Source organism: Lissotriton helveticus, chromosome 1_1 (assembly GCF_964261635.1).
Source record: "Lissotriton helveticus chromosome 1_1, aLisHel1.1, whole genome shotgun sequence".
Classification (NCBI taxonomy): Eukaryota; Metazoa; Chordata; class Amphibia; order Caudata; family Salamandridae; genus Lissotriton; species Lissotriton helveticus.
Window position 1 is genome coordinate 1,819,803,548 of NC_136057.1, and position 21,368 is coordinate 1,819,824,915.

Consider the following 21,368-nt stretch of genomic DNA (forward strand, 5'->3'; position numbering starts at 1 on the left):
AACTTCCTCAGTCCATTTCCCTCAATCGTTGTATATTATACTGTCTCCCTTCATCCTTTCACTCTATGACTGTTCTTCACTTACTCTCAGTTATCTTCTATTCCTCATTCTTCTAAATGCATCCTTAATTAGACTGTTTTCTGTCTCAGTCATTATCTTTTTACTTACTTCTGTTTCCTGATTTAGTTTTGCTAACTCACATTGTTTTAGTATCTTTCTTACCTTCAGTTCATTTCTCTGTTCTTCTCTCTCTTTTTGTCAGTGAATCTATATGCCTTACTCTTTGTAATTTGATCTCCTTCTATTTCTTTTTCTCTCTTTTTGTCCTTCTACCTTAGTTTATTTCCCTTTCTGTGTCTTTCACCTTAACTTTATTTCTAAATAGAGCGTTATGAATTTTAACCTCTTCATTTGTATCTTTTAATTTAAAATACATATTTTACTAATTATAACTTATTTTTTCTTCTCTCTTTCACAGATACAAAGTGTAGTTAAAAAAATAAATTAAAGTTACATTTATTATATGGTAAGAATGACTAAAAAAATGTAGTTTGTCATCACCCTTTGCTTTAAGGTCACTAACATTTTCTCAATCTACCTCACTCCTGTGTCTCTACTCTGCTTCCCTCACTTATTCTTATTCTACATGTTTACTCCCCTTTCCCTATTTCCCCTCTCATATTCAACTTCTTTCAATCCCTATTCTTTACTTCACTTACCCTCTGTTCCCTTCCTTTGCTTCTTCACTCTTTTTCTTAATTATTTACCTTACTCCTATACATACACCTCATCCCCCTCCCAACAAATACACACACCTGTAACATACACCCCACACACACCACACACACACCCCATACACACTAAAAATCCTCCCACACACACTTCTCAAACACACACACACATTCCATACACACACATACATCGAACACATATACACCCCACACTCATACACTTTTCACACATATTTCACACACCCTCACCTCCACCCACACCGAAACACTCCACACAACCACACCCACAGACACACCTTACACACCCACACACCCACACCCCGACCTACACCCACTGACTCCCTATAAGTCACACACACTGCATTACTTATCTTTTTTTGCTGTTTTACTCAAACCCATTCAGGTACTGTTTCCTTTACTCTCTTTGTCCTCTCTCTTTGTCACTCCCCATGTGTTATCCTAATTCAATTTTTCTCCCTCTTTCACCCCTCTTTACTTATACTACCTGGTCTTTTCTCACTATCCCTCATCGTTCTTCATTTATCGTGGTTCCGCCACTACCCTTCATTCTTCATTTTTACTGTCCTTTCTTTTTCTTTTAACAGCCAATCACAGTCTCACACTATCTCTACTTTAGTGTTCTTCCTCTCTCTTCCTTTCTTTCGCTCCTTTAGTCATTTTACTTTTCTCACTTTCATCCAATTACACCTTCTGTATTTTTTACTATGTAATAAACAATCCCTCTGTGGTCATCTTGTAGCTCTTTTTCTCTTAACATAACTCTCTTTGTGTCCTTCCCTCATGCTAACTGCTTCATTACATTTTTTTTCTTTTTTTGGGGGGGCGCGCCCCGTTACGGGTACCCTAAGGACAAAAAATAGACAGAGATCCTTTAAAAATATAGCTTTAATTTTATAAATAAAAGGTAGTTCTAAAAAGAACAGTTTTTTTTAATTCTTTTTGTTGTTTTATTTTTTTTTTAACATTTTGTACTTTTTTTGGCTGTTCAAAACAGTTTTATATTTTTTTTGTATTTTTTATGGGAAGAAACAAAGAGAAAGTGAATTGAAAATGGCTCAACTGGAGCAAAAAACAAAAAACGGAAAAAATCACAATCACATTTGCCCCAAACAAAAGAAGTAATTTTTTGAAAAGTTTAGTTTCTATTTTTGAATATGTGTTTCAAGGGTTACATTACAGTGAGAGGAGGTCTGTCACTCTGTCACAAGGATGGTGTCATCAGTGATGTCATGAGTGCTGTCACTGACCATGTCATGAGTGATGTAATATGTGACGTCATCAGCAGTGCATTGCACGTGCAAGTTATAGTGAGTCCAACTAACTATAACGTGGGAATTTCAATGGTTTTATGCGAGTAAAATTTCCAGCTAACTATAACTGGTGTAAAACCTATGGTTTTTTCAGTGAATATATATATATATATATATATATATATATATATATATATATATATATATTCACTGAAAAAACCATAGGTTATAGACCATATATAGTTAGGAATTAGCATTTACAAAACCTTATTTTACTCACACAAAACCATTGAAATTCCATATATAGTTAGTTGCACTAACTATATATCGCGCACCCGCAATCCACTGCTGATGATGTCACATATTACATCATTCATGACATGGTCAGTGACATCACTTATGACATCACTGATGACATCTCAAATGACATCACTGATGACATCACTGATGACATCTCAAATGACATCACTGATGACATCACTGATGACAACATCCAGTGACTGTATTTTTCTGTAAAGTTAAAATATGTCTTACATATTTAAGAATGAGTGGATGTATAAGTGTCTGGATGAAGGATTTAGTAGGTGCATGACTGACTGTATGAATGAGTGATTAAATGTGTCTCACTGAGTGCATGGGTTAGTGACTAAACTGTGTTAATTTGTGCATCATTATGTCTGTTGTTCTGAAAACTGCTGCATGTGTTCTTCAGTAGCTATATGAGTAACTATATGGGTTATTGATTGGTTGCCCAAGTATTTGTATGGGAGACTGATTGTGTGTGTGGGTGACTGGGAGGTGTATGACTCTGTGCATAGATGTGTGAGCAGTTGATTCACTAGATGTATGGGTTCAAAAGTGCATGTGGAAACAGCTGTATGGGCGGTTGACTGTGTGCATCAGTGTATTGGTGAGTGAATAGATATCTCAGTGCTACATGTCAAAGTAAGTACATATGTAAAACACAGTACTTGTGAGACTTGACATATATAAGTAACTGTGCATAAGAGCCAGTGAATGTGTGAGTGGCTGTATGCATCATTGTGAACTTGTATCCAGGATTGTATAAGAGAGTAAATATGTTTTAGTATATGTTTGAATAAGTAAGGTGTGTATAACTGTATAGTTGAGAAAATGGAGGTGTGATTGATTGTTTGCATGACTGACTAGGTGTGTGTGTAACTTCATGGATGAGTAACAATCTGTGAGTCTGTGTTTACACTGAGTGTATCTAAGGTTATATTAGAGTCTGAAGAGGTTCATCGTATTATCACATGAATGATGTCATCAGTGATGTGATCAGTAATGTCAAATGAGATGTCATCAGTGATGTCATCAGTGATGTCATTTGAGATGTCATCAGTGATGTCATCAGTGATGTCATTTGAGATGTCATCAGTGATGTCATCAGTGATGTCATTTGAGATGTCATCAGTGATGTCATAAGTGATGTCACTGACCATGTCATGAATGATGTAATATGTGACATCATCAGCAGTGGATTGCGGGTGCGCGATATATAGTTAGTGCAACTAACTATATATGGAATTTCAATGGTTTTGTGTGAGTAAAATAAGGTTTTGTAAATGCTAATTCCTAACTATATATGGTCTATAACCTATGGTTTTTTCAGTGAATTTCATTGGTTTTTTAAAAGCTAATATCTGTAGCTGTAAAATGTATTCTTCTTTAAATCCAAAAATATATTTTATATGTTTATTAATCATTTTTTTTTTTAATATTTTTTTTTCTTCGCTCCCGCTTCGCGAATCGGGAAGCTTCCCGTTAGCTGACCTTGATGCCGCGAAATAGTCCGCGAACCGGTAAACGTTCCTTTAGCGCAACTGCCGCGTTAGAAAACAACATCGTGACGCCTCGCGTCCGCATGACGTTTCGCGTTGTCGCGTGATACGTCATATGACGTGCTACGTTAGCGTACCCGAAAGCGAACTGGTACGCGAACCGAGGCGCGAAGCGCAGGTTCACGGAAGCAAACCGGGAGGCGGCGCAAAGCGCGTAACGTAAACACAGCAGGTCATGTGACTTGGTAATAACACTTTTCATTGGTTCATTTCACTTTTGGTTTCCTAATGATGTAAGACTAGGTCATGTAATCTAAAATTAACACTTTTCATTGGTTGAGAACTATTGTTTTTCCCAAATGATGAAAACCCCTCCTTCTTTCCTCACTCTGACTTTCATCTTTGTGAGAGAAAGACCCTTTGTTACCAGTGAGCAATGGCTTCTTTAGTAGCTTCAGCTGGTGCTTCCCCACCACCTCCACCACATCCAAGGAAGAGAGGACCACCTGCTGAAGTTATAATTCAGCAAGAAGAGGAAGAAGAGGAACAGGAGGAAGAGCAGGAAGAGAGGCAGTTTTTGCCTGAGGAGCCCAGGAGGTCTCACCGGAAAGAAAACTTCATTTGGCAATTTTTTTAAATTCCCAAAGGCCAGAAAAAAGTAAATGCAAGATACGTAACTTGCCTTATATGTCAAGATAGACTGTCCAGAGGGACCGAGAAGAAATACAGTTACGGAAACTACACAATGCATCGCCATATGACTAGGTGGCATCCTAACAACTACAGTGCTGCACATTTTCGTAACGATCTAGATAATCCCCCTATTATGGCCAGAAGATCTGTTGTACCGGAAGTGACGGGACCAGAGGGCAGGGAGATGGTGCCAAATATACAAATGAGATTTGGGGAAGTAAAACAAATCTGAGTACATTGCAATAGATTCATTTGCTACAGAGAAAGTAGCATCACTCTGATCAACAGAGCTATTGACAATCATCTTCCAGTTTGTCCGAAACGCCCCAAACAATAAATTCTTTTTTTTTTGTTGCTCCTGTTGAGCCCTTTACAATGAATCGTTTTCGTTTCCCCCCCCAAAAAACCCCCAAAAAATATAAAACCGTTCAGAAAAATTCAAAAAAAGTAAAAAAATGTTCAGAAAAATAATAAAAAAAATATAAAACAACAAAAACAATAAAAAAAAAGTTATTTTCAGAACTACTTCCCCGTTATTAAAAAATTGGTAGAATATTTGGAACTCTGCCAACCTCTATTTCTCTTGGTTCGCTTCCCAGTTCGCTCGCCGGTACGCGAACCGGGAGCGAACCCCCAAATTTTTTTTTTAAAAAAGAACAGTAAGTATAAGGGAAGGAAACAGACAGTTATGTTAAAAGAAAGACAGCTATAGGGGAGTAAACTAGAGATACTATTACCCGTAATCCACTGCTGATGATGTCACATATTACATCATTCATGACATGGTCAGTGACATCATCAGCAGAGGATTGCGGGTAACAGTATCCCTAGTTTACTCCCTATAGCTGTCTTTCTTTTAACATAACTGTCTGTTTCCTTCCCTTATACTTACTGTTCTTTTTAAAAAAAAATTTTTAGATCAGTCAGAAACAGTGAAAGTTATAGAGACAGAGTGAGTGACCAAGAGTGAAGAAGTATGAGAAGAGAGGGACTAAGAAAAATAGTGAAGGAGTAGAGTAATTAAGTAATAGAGAAAGGAATGAGGGAAGTAGCAAAGGCAGGAAAGTGATTCTTAAAGAAATGAAGCAGTGGAAGTAATAGAAGTTAAATGTGATAGAAATATAACAAAAAGAGTACAAAACATTTACCTTATAATTGTCGTTAAGTTAGTCATTTGTTCTTTTTATACTAAAAAATCTGTGAAAGAGAGAACAAACATTTGAAAAATATTAAAACATGTTTTTGATAAATTAGAAAAAACAAGGGAAAAGATTGAAGGACAAATAGTTTTTCAAGAACTTTGACACTTACAGAAGCCTCTGCTTCTCCATGCCCCTACACAGTCCTAAAAATATACATTTTAAACTAATAGTATCTTGATGCAGATGAAGTGAGTCCTATCTTGCAACATTGTGCATCTTTTGCATGACTGCTGCATCGGTTTCGTGTGGCATTGTTTTTTTACAGCATGACACATCTGCCTAGATTCATCATTTTATAATTTTGTCCCCTCATAGCAAATCTTTTCAACCGCGACTGCGTCACAAAAGTGACGCACAGTGGCGCAAAAGAGGCATACACCTATCATAAATCTGTCCCTAACATGTTAAATAATTGATTCAGGATGACAATAAGGTGTGGCCTATCCAGAGGTTTGTTTAAGGTGAGGCCTACTCAGGGTTGCAGATCAAATTTACACTTATTGAAGAATACAGAGGAGATAATACATGTGAACGCCTACTAATGAAGTAAGTCATGTCCACTTCACTCTTGAACAAAGGCTAGACCTCTTCTGTGTCCGTGGACAGACCTAAACTTCATCTGCACAATGTCATTCGTAAACTTAGGAAACACAGGTGATGTAATTGAAAAATGTGGAGTTTATTTTCCTCATTTCACAATCACATCACCTGTGTTGCCTTTGCTTAGGTATCTCATAGTGCAGATGGAGTCTAGCATATCAAACAGTACACAGAAGTTGAGCAGTGTATACAACAATTTTGACACTTAGAAAAGCTTCAGCTTCTGCATGTCCCCTACACAGTGCTAATTATATACATTTCAAAGTGATGGTATCTTGCTGGAGATGAACTGAAACCTATCTTGCACGGTCATCATAAATCTCAGCCTAACATTTTAAATCATTGTTTCAAGATGCCGATAAGGTGTAACCTATTCACAGATTTGTTTCAGGTAAGTCCTACTCAGAGTTGCAGATGAAATTTAGGTTTGTTGAAGAATACAGAGAAGAAAATACATGTGCAGGCCTACCAACCAAGTGTGTCATGTCGACTGCACTCTTGGACAAATGTTAGACCTCCTCTGTCTCCAAGAACAGGCCTAAACCTCATCTACACAATGTGATGTGTAATGTTAAGAAACACAGGTAATATAATTGAAAAACGTGCAATTTTTTTTCCTCATTCCACAATCATATCACCTGTGTTTCCTTTGCTTAGGTATCTCATTGTGGAAATGTAGTCTATCATATGAAAGACTACGTAGAATATGAGCACTGTATGCAACAACTTTGACACTTACAGAAGCCTCACCTTCTCCATGCCTCCTCCACAGTTCTACATGTACATCATAAATGCAAACAGAACAGAATTAATTATACATGTTAAATGGTTTATTTTTGCTGTTCTCAGAATGTATCAAATTTCACTAAAAACAGTGACTTGAAGGTATTCATCATATAACAGCGGGGAAAAAAAACACAATCAAAATGATTGTGTTTAAAAAACCCATACAACATAACAAATCAGAATTCAGAACTCCTTAAAGTTAACTTACTTTCCATGACGGCGAAGGATGTCCTATGAACAGCTTACACTCTGTTGTGCTGTTATTACTTTCAACCCGCCACTTTCTGAAAGAAAACCTCCATCGTTTTCAAAAACATGTTACATACAATAAATGACTTCTCGCTCTCTACCACACGTTTCCACAAGGCCAAATCGTGTCAGAGCCATTTATAACTCTTGGAATTCTTGTAAGCCAATCCCGTCATGTTGTATTTCCGCAACTTTCAGAATTAAAATGTTGAAGATCATTTTCACTATCCTGGATTACTAATATCTTACCTTTCTTGCTCACTCATGTTCTACATTTCCTATGACACTGATACTGCTTACTATGAAGCAGACTTACACTATCTCTATGACAACTACAATTATTAAATTCTCTACATCACTTTTAATCACAAAGCAATATAAAACAGCAGACAGCATTGCAGACTTACATTCCCTCTACTCCATGTTTTGATTGGCTGCTTGAATGTGCTTATAAAAAGAAACAGTTTTTCTGAATTCATTCAAAATGCAGTTATTTCAACATGACGTCCAGTGTTATGGTAAGAAGTTATGTCTCTGTACTACACTTATCCTCAAGGCCAAATCGTGTAGGAGCCATTAGAACTTCTTGAAATTCCTCAGAGCACATCCCGAGATTCTTTCCCTAAAATTTTGGTTTTAAAAACACCAGGTAAGAGTTTTTAAGGTCATACGGCAATTTTGTTTTGAAAATTAAAACAGAATCATTGCAGAATGACCAGCCGTTTCTAGACTTTAAATAAGCTGTGTAATGTCCTGATGTTATTGAAGGACCGTCATGATATATAATTGCTGCAGTTACAAAAGTCCTTCCTGATATTGACAACTGTGAAGCCACAAAATTTTTAATTAAAGTTGTCAATTTTGTTCCATCAGGCCTACATCGTTGGAACATTAAAATAACATACTGGCCATATGTTCGTATAAATAATGTGGACATCATTTCAGATTTACATTGGCTACACTCCATGTTGTGATCAGCTGCTTTTACTAGTTTATTAAAAGAGACTGATTTACTGTCTGGCAAAGTTAAATATATAAATCTTTCTGAGTCTACACTAGTACTACTTGATACCCTACAGTTCTCGCAGTCATGCTGCCATTGATAAGAAAGCCCAAACAGGTGATCTACATCTACACCTTCAGCATGCAATACATCAAGTATATACATTAAAAACTCCTGACAATCTTGCTGAATATTTTGAGAGAATTGTGTTTGGCCTGAACATCTGTCTAACAGATTTCGAATTTCAGACACACTTTCTATTTTTGTTCTATCTGTGCTACATTTCTCTAACACAGAATTTAACAAACTGCAAAATCTTTGATCAGAATTGACCACAATCTCTTCTTTTACATTTTCTAGAGAAAACAAAACATTAACCACTACATTAGCATAGCAGTTGACACCAGAACTGTTTTCAAATTGAAAACCAACAACATCTTCAACAGAATCCTTTTTGTTTCTGCTTATAATTTCAGGTTCATCGACTTTTCGTCTTTTTGCTGCAACCTCCCTAGTATTTGTCACATTTCTTCGTTTCCGGCCTACCACACGTTTCTCAAACAAAGGATATTGAGGCAAATGTGGCGCATACTCTCTTCTTAACCTATTGTATTCCTTAACACAATCTAGATCCGCACAAATGTTTGTGACATCACACTCAATCAAGTACAATCCCGATAAAGTTCTAACTCGTGACAATGCCACATATGCCATACCCTCCTTGAACACAGAACTGCCAATATTCACCAATGCACTGTCTACACTTAAACCTTGCGATTTATGGATTGTCACCGCATATGCCAAGCAAACAGGAAACTGCTTACGGCGAACATATAAGTCTTTTACAAGCAAAAATCTAGCAGAGCAACGACCAATTAGCTGTACTTCCTCAATGCCATCAAATTTAATTTTTAAAAATTCAATTCCATCTCTATTTCTGTATTTCACAAAATCAACAACATTACCCATTGATCCATTTACCAGACCTCTTTCAACATGTAAATTCCTTCTTAAAATTATACGGCAGTTCAAGCACACATTCAGAGTCTTTTCAAAACCTGCAGTTTTAGATATAGTCTTCTCTAATGAATCCAATTTTGATTTCAAATTCTCAGACAAAATAATTGTTGATCCCATATGCTCTACTCTGTCAATAGCTTCTAGTTTCACAATCTCCTGCTTTTCCAAATGCAACATTTTGTTGTTGAATTTGGCACATTCTGCAAGAGTTGGCATCAAACATATTCCAGATTTCTTCTCAGTAATTTTCTGAAAAATATTCTCAGGCACAACATATTGTTCTGGATATAAATTTGACAGTAATCGTGCATGTAAAGCTTCTTTCCCATGCTCGGTCACTTTTCCAATTCTAACATCTTGTAGAATACTCTTGTAAACTTCATCCTTCGCCTGACGCATATTTTCATGCAGTTCAGCATAATTGAAGTTTAACCATATATTGAGGTTGCCAATGCTCCCTAGGCACTTCCTGGTATCTTCATGCATGAGCATTTTGAACACAGGTTGCCCTTTCACTGGTGTCAGCTGCAGAAGATCTCCGAGAACAATGATGTGTTTGCCACCAAATAACACATCATACTCTGTTTTGAGAACTTCTTGCATTCTCAAATGCACAAACGCAAGCATGACATTGGAAACCATGCTTACTTCGTCAATGATAAGAAGTTTCATTTTCCTCAAGATTCTTGAAACTTCAAAACAAGCATCTCCAGATAGCTTGTGATATTGTAATTTGTTGTCATGCTCCACTGGCAGCATCAGTAAATGATGTAAAGTAATCCCTTTAATGTTATGTGCTGCCAGTCCAGTTGGAGCGGTGACAACACAAGACAGCGATGACTCTGTCCTTTCCTGCAAATAGCATGAAATTGCTTTAATAAGGAAACTTTTTCCAGTTCCCGCTTCTCCACTCACGTACAGTCGGACAGGCTTCAACGACGTACATGAACACTCTTTCTTGTCATGACTTAATCCATGATCAATTTGCATGGTAACTTCGTCATATATTTTCCTCTGCTCAACGTTGAGTTGTCTTTCCAACTCTTCTAAGTTAACCGCATCCTCCTGAGCATGTGCCATGGCTCTTTCCACTTCATTCATAGCAGTTGCAGCTTCATTTTCGATAACAGGTCCTCCTAGTGGATCCTGACTCAATGAAGCAGAACTCTGACTGTCCTGAGAACTGTCTCTGGCAATCTCGGCTGCAATCGTTGCTTCCTGCTCAATTTCCGCATTCAACATTTCTACATATTTGGGAAAAGCAGGACATTCTATGGTCTCCTTGGCAGCATTGAAAGAGTCTTCGTAACAGAGGAAATCTCCAAGCAGTTCCTCTTCTGCACGCCAAGGCTTGAAAAGTTGCAAAAGTGCTAAATAGAAAAACTCCTTTTTTTCAGAAGATTCGCCACTCAATTTTCGATGGTTTACCAAGTGGCATTTTCTTTGCTTGACCAGACATCCCTCACTTCCTATTACAGCATACACTCCTTTCTCAGTATCTTCTTTGATGTTCCTCTTGAATATGTAATTTTGAAGAACCTCATACAGACAAACATTGTCGAGGTGTTTGCTTCGATTTGGATAATATGTATCCAACATGTTGGTCTTCAAAATGTCGGTACTGTTTGGCTCCTTTTCCGCCAAATACTCAATTTCCCGCACAGGTTTCAGAACTCGATTACGCGTTGCAGCAAGACCAAGACTCGCCCAAACGATACTCCTAGACTTGGCATAGAGACTTGCTGAAGACAACCGGTCAGAGCATTCGTAAGCTCCGATTTCTCGATGCGACAACATCTTCAGACTGAAACTGTACAACTTCTTGCTGAGGCTCTTTTTGTGTGAAATGTCCTCCCACATATCCTTCAATTCTGTCTTCTCTTTTTTGGTGATGTAAGATGTCACATACCGAGCCACAGCCATACAGTTATCAGCCACAAACTGTATATCCATGTTAGCATTCCACATGGACAAAATCACCGGGTTGTAGTCGTTGATGTACTTGGACTCTTCGTTCCTCTTCAAATTGTATGTGTTTTTAGGTGATTTCTTCATCACATTATGTCGCAGCGAAGACATCAAACTGTTTACTCTTCCTTTAGAAATCACCGGTCGTGGAAAGCCGAAACGACATTTGGTGTAGAACTTGTCCTTGTTTCGGAATTTACGACGACAGTACTTTCCACATCGATGGCTTTGGAAACGTAGAACTTTTTCTCTTAGGCTTTTCTTCTCCTTTGCGTTTGGAACAGCACACGTAGAATACTGTTGTATGAAACTCATCACTGACTCTTCTGGATCCGTTCCAAATTTAGGTGCATCCTTGATCCACAGCAGCATATGTATATGAGGAGCACCTCTTGCTTGGTACTCCTTTCTCCAGAAGAAATCCAACACATCTCCAAGAGGTGGATTCTTCTTATTCATGATGAAAGACATCATAGCTTCAAATCTATGATTGAAGTACCTGCATACATTGACTGGATCCAAAGAGCACAGTTCTCCGGGTGTCTTGAATTCGATGTTTTCGATGTTTGCATTTGCCTCTCGTAGAAATTCAAGTAAGTCTTCCCAGCCATACTCGGCACAGCTCAGAGTGAGGAACCATGTGGGAGTTCCTAAGTTCCTCAGCATACATTTTAAATCACCATGACGACGGTACCAGTACTCATTAGTACCACGCTGACACGCCATGAGATTAATCAGGTGAGAATCCAAAATACTGTCTTGGACATTGACTTTATCCATAAAGTCACTTGCCGAGATGTTTTGCATGTGTATACCACTTTTCAAGATGTGGTTCACTGCATATGACAGTCCAGACAGATCGCTTTCAAACAGGAGATGAAACAAATAGGGAATGCATTGTCGAAACCTAGCATCTCCTGCATACAATCGCAAAGTCCGGTATTCAGAAGCAGGAATTTGATGAGGTCGCTCATCATATCTTCCTCCCTGACCTGTTGGAAAAAGCTGTGGGAAACACCGAGCTTCCAAACTTTCCTCCCAAACACTAATGGGACTCCCTTTGGCTTGTTTCATTTGAAACAACTCAATAGCATTCCCCATGACTTCCTTGGAATGCAAAGGATGAACACTATAATGTTCATATATTTCTTCACTAGTACAGGGTTCTACTTTCTCAATTTGACCAGCACACAAATCGCTATCCTCTTCCTCACTTACTTCCTCTTCTGCAACATATACATTTTTATAGTATTTATTATTTTTTTTCAAATACAATGTTGCCTTTTTGACTTTCCTAACATCCACTAAATCTTGCCATATTTTCTTATTCTTTGTCGGAACCCCATTAACTAAGATAACCAGAGGTTCCTCTTCCACTTTTTCTACTCCAATTGTGTTAATGTTTTTCTTCAAATCTAGAGGCAAATAAACAACTCTTCCCTTTAATCCTCTCTGTAAATCTGATGGAGGCAATTTCCCTGTCTTTGGCTCCATTCTTACAATAGCCTGAAAGGATGGATACTTTGAATCAAAATAGATTCATAAGTATTTAAATCCTTCAATTCAGAAGGAATCTCAACCAATTCCAGATTATTATGAACTGCTCTAGCAGGCATCTGGTTTTGATTTAATTTGTTACAACAATAAGTACACACACGTTGATCCAATCCCAAATCAAAACAATTTTCTACCATCAAGTATGTTGTAAAATCCTTCCATTCACTATTATTTTCCCTTTCACTTTTTGCATATAAATCCACTAACTTAGTCTGATTCTAATAATAAGTGCGTCGACAACACACACAAGTGAAATTTGGCCTCTCACTTGATTTCACCTCAAACGTTGCAATTTCCCTCTGGAAATTATCTGTACTGGAAACCTGTACACTATCTTCCACATTACTCTCTTCTTCTTGGTCAATTTCAACATTCTCCTCTTTACTTCCAAAGTAACAAAACTCAATTTCTTCACATATATTCTTCACATCTATTTCAGAACCATGCAAAAGAGCAGCGCATAATTGTTTAAGCATAATTGCTGGACTCTTAGCATAATACAACATTCTAAGTAATTTCCTCACTTTATTATGATACACTGCTAGCATCCTGAAATGATGAAAAACACTCTGGCATACTCTCCTGGAAAGACAAGCCAGTGAATGCCCATGCAAACCTGTCACTTCTCTCACTCTGCAAGGATCTAATTCTTGCAACAACTTCATTTTCTGCTTCAAACTTTTCTTATTAAATGACCGTATAAAATCACAAAGCAAATTGATGGAATCCTGTCGTACACTGCAAATACTACTACACTTCCAGGTGTACACAGGACCCTTAGGACGTCTTCCTAAAACCTCATTACCTAACACCTCTTCTATCTCTGTTGTCACAAGTTTTTCTTTTTCAACTGGACAACCATCTTTCACTTCATAAGCTCGACCACTGGTGTCAACTGCATGCACCAAATCATTATCCTGGAAATAACTCTCCTCATTAAAAAATGCCTCAGAGCTTGAACTATGCATCCATTCTCCAGAAAAAACTTCACAAAAATTACTACGATTAACTATTCTCTTCCATCTACTATTTCTTTTGAAATCATAAATTGCCTTGTTTAGCTTCCTAATTCTATTGATTATCAAAATAAATAACTTACGTTTAATTTCAAATGCCTGATCAATGACTTTCTCAACTATTTTTTTTCTCTTATAAAAAACCACTTTCTGTTCACCTTTCTTAATATTTTTTAACAAATTGCCAATTATCCTGTTGCGGAACATTCGTTTACGAATGTCCCTAAACTGTTGTTTCCTTCTACTATCATGCACAGAGTTATCTCTTGCTCTAGCAGTAACATTTTTCATTGGCCTTTCCTTTCCGTTTGAATTGCTTCTCCTTTTCTGGACTAAAACATTTTCTGTAGTAATATTTTTTTTACTACAGATATTTCTTATGAATGTTTTTGTACTCTTACCCGGTGCTTTCTTGGTGACTTGACAAATATATTTGTTAGAGGACTGCTGCTTTTTTTCATTGACCTGCTGTCTTTGACGTTTTGCAGCCTTTCTCAGTCTTTCTTTGGTTGGCATGCTGAAATCTTCAAATGATCTGCAGTTGAATCTGTGGTAAAATATAATAAAAAATGTTATTAACCACTATTACCCAACAGTAAATCAATAACAGTCATCAAAAACTTAACACACTACTTAACATTTTTACATAGAAGATTTTTTAGTGCTTGGCAAATTTAGAATACAGAAATAGCAGAAAAGAAATGGAATTTATATTCATTTTACCTGTGCTGTTTTATATGTGAATCTGATCTAATTTTATGAGCATATTTTAATATTTTATTGAAGACACTACACATAACCTGTTTTTAAAGGTGTCTTTATTTTTAAATTAAACGGTTTACATTTTTACTTTTTATTTGTTATAAATTTTTTAAATAAATGTTTATAGTTCCATAGGCTCAAGCACGTCAGCTTCCCATCCTATGTCATACAATTCTGACAAATCTGCATCCTCATCACGTTCTTCTTCATCCTCAGGATTTAAATCATCCAAGGGATCAACATCCACTGATGTTTCAATTACGAGTTCAATGATGAGGTCGAAATCAACTGATTGCTGATTGTCGCTCATGTTGATGTTGTCTTTATCTTTAAAGAAAGATAACAACAATGAGATGTTGCAGAGTAAGAGACAAATCTCAGAGATTATAATAGTAAAATTGTTTAACAAGAGTAACATTTTGCAGCTATTATTTAGCCATGTCCAGCGATGCTGAGGAGGTGAAGCCTATGTCCAATTTTTCAGTGAACAGGACTCATCTCTTCTTAACCTTGGATAAGCCTCACCGACTCTGTGTCCCCTGCACATACTTAAATGTAAAGGGGCAGATTGATGTTAACTAGCACATCCCCAGGAATGCACCAGTTAACGTGCACCGCTGCTCTGCCACCCATGGTGTGCCGCATTTACAATCAGATAGGACAAAGCTGCGTCAAAACCCTGCGCCTGGTTGAAGCAGGCATACGTCTTGACGCACGTAGGCTGAAAGCTAAAGCAACAACTAAGTGTCGTGTGCAGAAGTTGCAAAAAAGGAAAAATGGCGTTTAAACCGGTAATGAGCCCATGCTAACTTAACACGGTGTAAAGATATCCAGGATCTACATCAGTTTGGGGTTCACAAACCTGGCAGGTACAAGGCACTGAGGCTTTGCACCGTGCATGTCTCATCCCGAATCATATGTTGTTTCTGAATGAAACAATTTCCCAGACCACATGCTTTGGATTGGCTACTTCTAAAAAATTAAACACCCCTACTATCCCGTAGTTAGAGGAATATGATGGTTGGAGTAATTTTACTCGGTTGTCCATTAGTGATTTACAGGCCCTACTCCGTAATTCTTCCTTTAACATTTCCAGTATAAATCCAAAAGGTTGGCTGCTTTGGCAACGTAGTTCAGATTCTTGCAATTTGCTTGGACCCTTCAAACTCTGAAAAATGGTAAAGTTCCCTGGGGATACATGAACGTTTCTTCTTTATTTGCCCCATTCAATTTGACTAACAAACAACGCTTGCTGTCAATGCGTGATGCTTCCTTTTCTATGTTACATATTGAAAGGTTAGAATCTTTGCCTTTTTCACTGGCAGAGGCCAATGCTGCAACGTGCCTTATCCACGGTTTAATAACGCTGCCTTTTGCTTTATATAAGTTTTCAAATTGTATGAAATATGTACCAATAGGTCGTTATGAACCTTTAGGTAGTGGTTTTCTTCATGAGGTCTGGTCGCTTCCATACACATACAGATGTTTCAAAGATGACCAAGAAGTTTATCTGAATGGAGAGGAATGCACTGAGACGCCAGATCATTCACTAATGTGTAGGCACATACAGTTACACGGTTCATACAACAAAGACCGACCAAATATGGCTTGCGTGTTGCAAGGCACGCCAGTTCCTGCTATCATCCCCACGTTCAAGTTGTTGGAAAATGGTAGTTATTTGATGCTCAATAATGAAGATTGTTGTAGGTTAATTACAAGTATTCCTTTTATCGTAACAGTAAGTGAACGGGTTATTTGCTGCAGAAATGTTCTATTTCCTCCCACACATGAACATAGGGAGTTTTCAATCTGGCCACAAATACCAACCTTGGGTGCAGATTTCAACGGCATGGCAAGAATAAGGGCTCTTTTGTCTCAGAGAGAGGTGGCCTTGAATTCGGCCCGTGAAACTTTCGTGCTTCACATAGCGAACACCCGTACAGAGGTTAAGGCCCTTTTAAATACTGATTCGCCTTTGCATTTCAGCGAGATCGTTCGGACTATCTTTAACGCGTCCTCCACAAAGGACCTGGCACATTTTTTTAAAGTTGTTAGCAGTGGTCTCGTGACTTCATTTGAGAAAATCTTTGGAGTCATCCCTGCTTTCTTTCATTCTATTTTTTCCACTTTGTTTGGTGGATTCCCAGTTTTACTTGCATTAGCAGCGGACGCTCTTGTGCTTTTTTACATTTTTAAATATGGATGTCCTTCCTGTGCAAGGTCCCGCCCTGCAGCTGCTGACGCTGTTCCGCAATCGCATGCTTGAATATTATGGCACAATGCCGTTGGCGATATTAAGCACGGCATATGGATTATCTTTTCGATTCTCCTACTTCACCTGTGTCCAGCCTGTATTTCACTGCCTGACCTGTGATTTCGATTGGGCCATTGATTTGTGTCTCTGCGGACCGGTTTCTCCTGACGTCGACTTTAATCAGCTGATGAGTCCTATCATTACTCACGAGTTGGTTTGTCCTGGCGAAAGGATTATGGCTGTGGCATTGATGCATGGACTAATTGGTCCCTGGAATTTACTGGCGGCAACACAGTCTTTCTTGGAGCAGAGCTTTCTTGAAAACCCACCGAGCTGTCCTCTGATGGTGATAGAGGATCCGGTGCTGGGAGAGCACGTATGTTCTTTTCCGCTTTTAAGTTGGATGGCTGAACTGTTTTCGGATGAAGACGGTGACTTCCTATTGGAGGCTGTTGCAGCTTATTTTGCATACACAGTTATGTCATAGACCTTTTTCATGTTTGATATGCTGAGTACTAGCATTTCATTGACAATTCATTGACTTATTTGTCAAGTTTTTATTATTTAGCTTGCCTATTGGCTTAAGCCTCGATAAAGTAGTTGGCTGTTTTATTTTTTTTTAGCATTAAATTTTGCTAGTTTTTAATGTTTTACCTTGTGGACCGTGCACATATAAAGTTGCAATCTGCTCTCATGAGATGGCACTTCTATTATCTTATTCAGTTCGTTTCCAGATCATGGGGGGGTGTCATGTAGATCCTGGATATCTTTACACCGTGTTAAGTTAGCATGGGCTCATTACCGGTTTAAACGCCATTTTTACTTTTTTCCAACTTCTGCACACGACACTTAGTTGTTGCTTTAGCTTTCAACCTAGTAGTTCATCGTGGTTTACATGAGAATAATATGTTATTGCTCTACTATCTGCTTTGCTTGTTAAACTATATCTGTACAGCGAGTGCTGAAGTTTCAAGAACAACACGATACAGAATTGTTATGAGGTCTGATCTCCACAACTTCATAGTCATAACATAAGTGCAGCTTCTGCCAATTCTGGGCATGAGGCGCGTTTTATATTGCTTTGCCGAACACACATACACAACACTTGATGCGGTTCACATGAAGAGAGAGCTGGTGTATGCTGATGTGATTCCTTCAAATCTAGGACACTAAGGTATGGGCCCGCCCTAAACCAACCCAAAGAGACCTTCTTAACAAATAATATAATATGTGTATTAGGGAGGGTGAAATATAAGTGTTGCTAACTCTTATTCATTTACAGCATGTTAACATACTGTCACCATTCGCTTTTTATGTACTAGTAACTATGCTGGTAATTTTGCTACTGATAATATGTGTACTTGTATTATCTAAGATACTACGCCTGAGAAGACGGCATTAGTAAATAAACATTTCAAATGCACATGTGTTCTTCTTAACTCCATGTTCTCGTTTGTAATGAATATATAACGACCGAGTGTTCATGAGTTCCACGTATCCTGAGGTACTGTAAGTTCATGTTCTGAATTGTCTAAAGATTGGGAGTTTGTTATATCCAATGTGACACTGTAGCTAGCTTGTTAAGGGGTTTTTGGGTACTAAGGTCAGTTTTGGGGCACCCTAATTCGCCGAGGTTCCAATCCTCTGTGCTTAGTTCTGTGTGAGAACAGAAACCCTACGACAGGGGCACCCCTGAGCCTTGCTGGAGCTTCATCACACTTGCGATACAACTCCAGCAATGCGCCACCTTAACGGCACAGATGCGTCACGCATCTGTGCTGTTTTTGCCCCATGGTGCGCCGCATTGTAAATGCAGCACACCATGGGTGTCGGAACAGCGACGCAGGATGACTGGCACATCCCTGGTGATGCGCCAGTCATCATAAATCTATCCCTAAGCTTCTTATCTTGTTAGAGATGAACCGCCATATGTATCATCAAAGTTTTTTGCATTTCCTAAATAGCGAACTTTAAGGAATAAATAGCGATTCTTTACCATTCCTAATTTGCGATGAGCAAATTGCTAATTGCAAATTACCCATTCATTTCCATGGAGCAGGAGACCCATAGGAATGAAGGTGGAATTTGCGATTAGCAATTAGCTCATCGCAAATTTGGAATTTTTTCGAGGGTGCAGGGGTCTCTCAAGAACACCCTGCTGCACCCCTGAAAAAGAAATTTGGAGGCATATGGCGCACATAAATTTTAAAAACATTCCTTTACCTCAAAAACGATTTTCAACTCATAATTTGAAAACACTGCCCACGGGGAAATGACTTAAAATGTCCTCAAGACACATGAAAGTGTTTTTTTAAAGCCTTTGCAACTTTTTTGGGTCACTTTTAACATGGCTATGTAACTCAAACAGTCAAAATTTAAATTTACCATGCACAGGTGGGAGCATATTTACAAGGAATTTGCTCCACGGGGAAAGGTCTTTTAATTTAATATTGGAAAAATAACATCAGAGACACTGAAATGCCTTATAAAGAAGCATACACCATTATGTCCTTGTCATAAATTTTAAAAGCATTCCTTTTCCCCAAAAACGATTTTCAAGTCATAATTTAAAAACACTCCACATGGGGAAATGACTTAAAATGTCCTTAAGACACATGAAAGCGTTTTTTGATTGCCTTTGCAGCATGCTTGGGTCACTTTTAACATGGCTATGTAACGCAAACATTCAAAATCTAAATTTGCCATGCACAGGTGGGACCATATTTACAAGCAATTTGCTCCACAGGGAAAGGTCTTACATTAAAATGGAAAAAATAACATCAGAGACACTCAATTGCCTTATAAAGAAGCATACACCATTATGTCCTTGTCATAAATATTAAAACCATTCCTTTTCCTCAAAAACGATTTACAAGTCATAATTTGAAAACACTCCACAGCTCCTATGCACATAAAAACCCTGTCAGTACTAATACTTCACATTTTCTCCAATTACAATTTCTCAAAGAAACAAAATCTATTTGTAAAACACTTGACACAAAGCAACATTTGAAAAACACAACTTTCTTCATAATTTTCTCCTTAAAGCACTCTATTCTCTATCTAAATTAAAGAAATCTTTTCTCACCTAAGCAAATACTTTGAGTTTCAAAACAGTCTCAGAAACACACCAATTTGTCTTCAGCAGAGCAAAAGGTATGCACTCCAGAGTCTGCAGCTATCAAAAGCACAGAAATGCTGTAATTCTTCACACATATCTCTCATGTCACCCAATCAAAACTCTTCCCTCACTTTTTTCAAATCAAAACCCTTCCCCCCTCTGCCCTCTCTGCTTTTTTTGCATAGCAACCACCTCTTGGAAGACCTCTGGTGTTTGCAAGTTCACACAACAATGTTGCAATTGAACTCTGAACTCTCAGTGCACCCGCATATCCAGTGCATTCTTTCATTTAATGATTTTTTCTTCACCACTCAAAATACATCTTTCAAAGAACTCATCCATGCACCCTAACTTTCTGTTTTCAGTAATCAAAATCCACCAATCACTCTTACTGCTTCATTAACACAGAAACTCCACAGTTTTTTTCATTTTACACTCTTATTTTTTCAACTGCCATTTCATTGCCACACTTCATCTGACTGCAGGAGAACCTTCTCTCACCATGTTTTCTGTCTGGTACGCTGAGAACAGGAATTTACCTAACCTCAATTTACAAGATGTGGAAATTAAGTGGTTTGGCCACAGAGGATTAAAATGTCACCAATTGATACCATTGGTGAAAACCTTTATGCATTTGCCAAAACCTGACCTGTTAATTGTGCACTGTGGAGGTAATGATTTGGGCACTTTGACTGGGGTAGGTCTGGAAATGCTTTTAAAGGACACCTTTGAGCAATTGATGGCACTTTTTCCTCAGACTGCCTTGGTATATTCAAATATATGCCAAAGACAGAAATGGAGGTGGTCAAACCAATTTTGTCCACAAATTGAGAAGTCGAGGAAGCATGTAAACAAATCTGTTTCAGCTTACATGAGAGACCATGGAATGGGCTCCTTGTACAACAATAACTTGCGTTACTACATGCAAGATATCTACAGAGGAGATGGAGTTCACTTCTCAGATGAAGGGAACAAAGTTTTCATTCTGAATTTTAAAATGTGCATTGGTACCTACTTATAAGTACCTAAATGTACCATAAACCCAAAAGCTCTTCTCAGAGCTACCCTACATCTGATCACTCACAATTATTATTTTACTCTAACTTTTTTCACTAATTTTCAACAAAGTACGCTCCCCAGAACGTTTTTTTTTTGCCCTGCGGGGCCTTTTTAAAGCCTCCACATCAAACCTAGGGGGTCAGGGAGCGTCTACTATGCCCCCTTATGGTCATTTGCCCCTTCGCTTTCGCCTCCTCTTGTCTCTCGATCCTACCGAGAGACAAGATGGCGGCCGCTACGGACTGTTTGGAATGTTTACAGACGCCGGAGAACC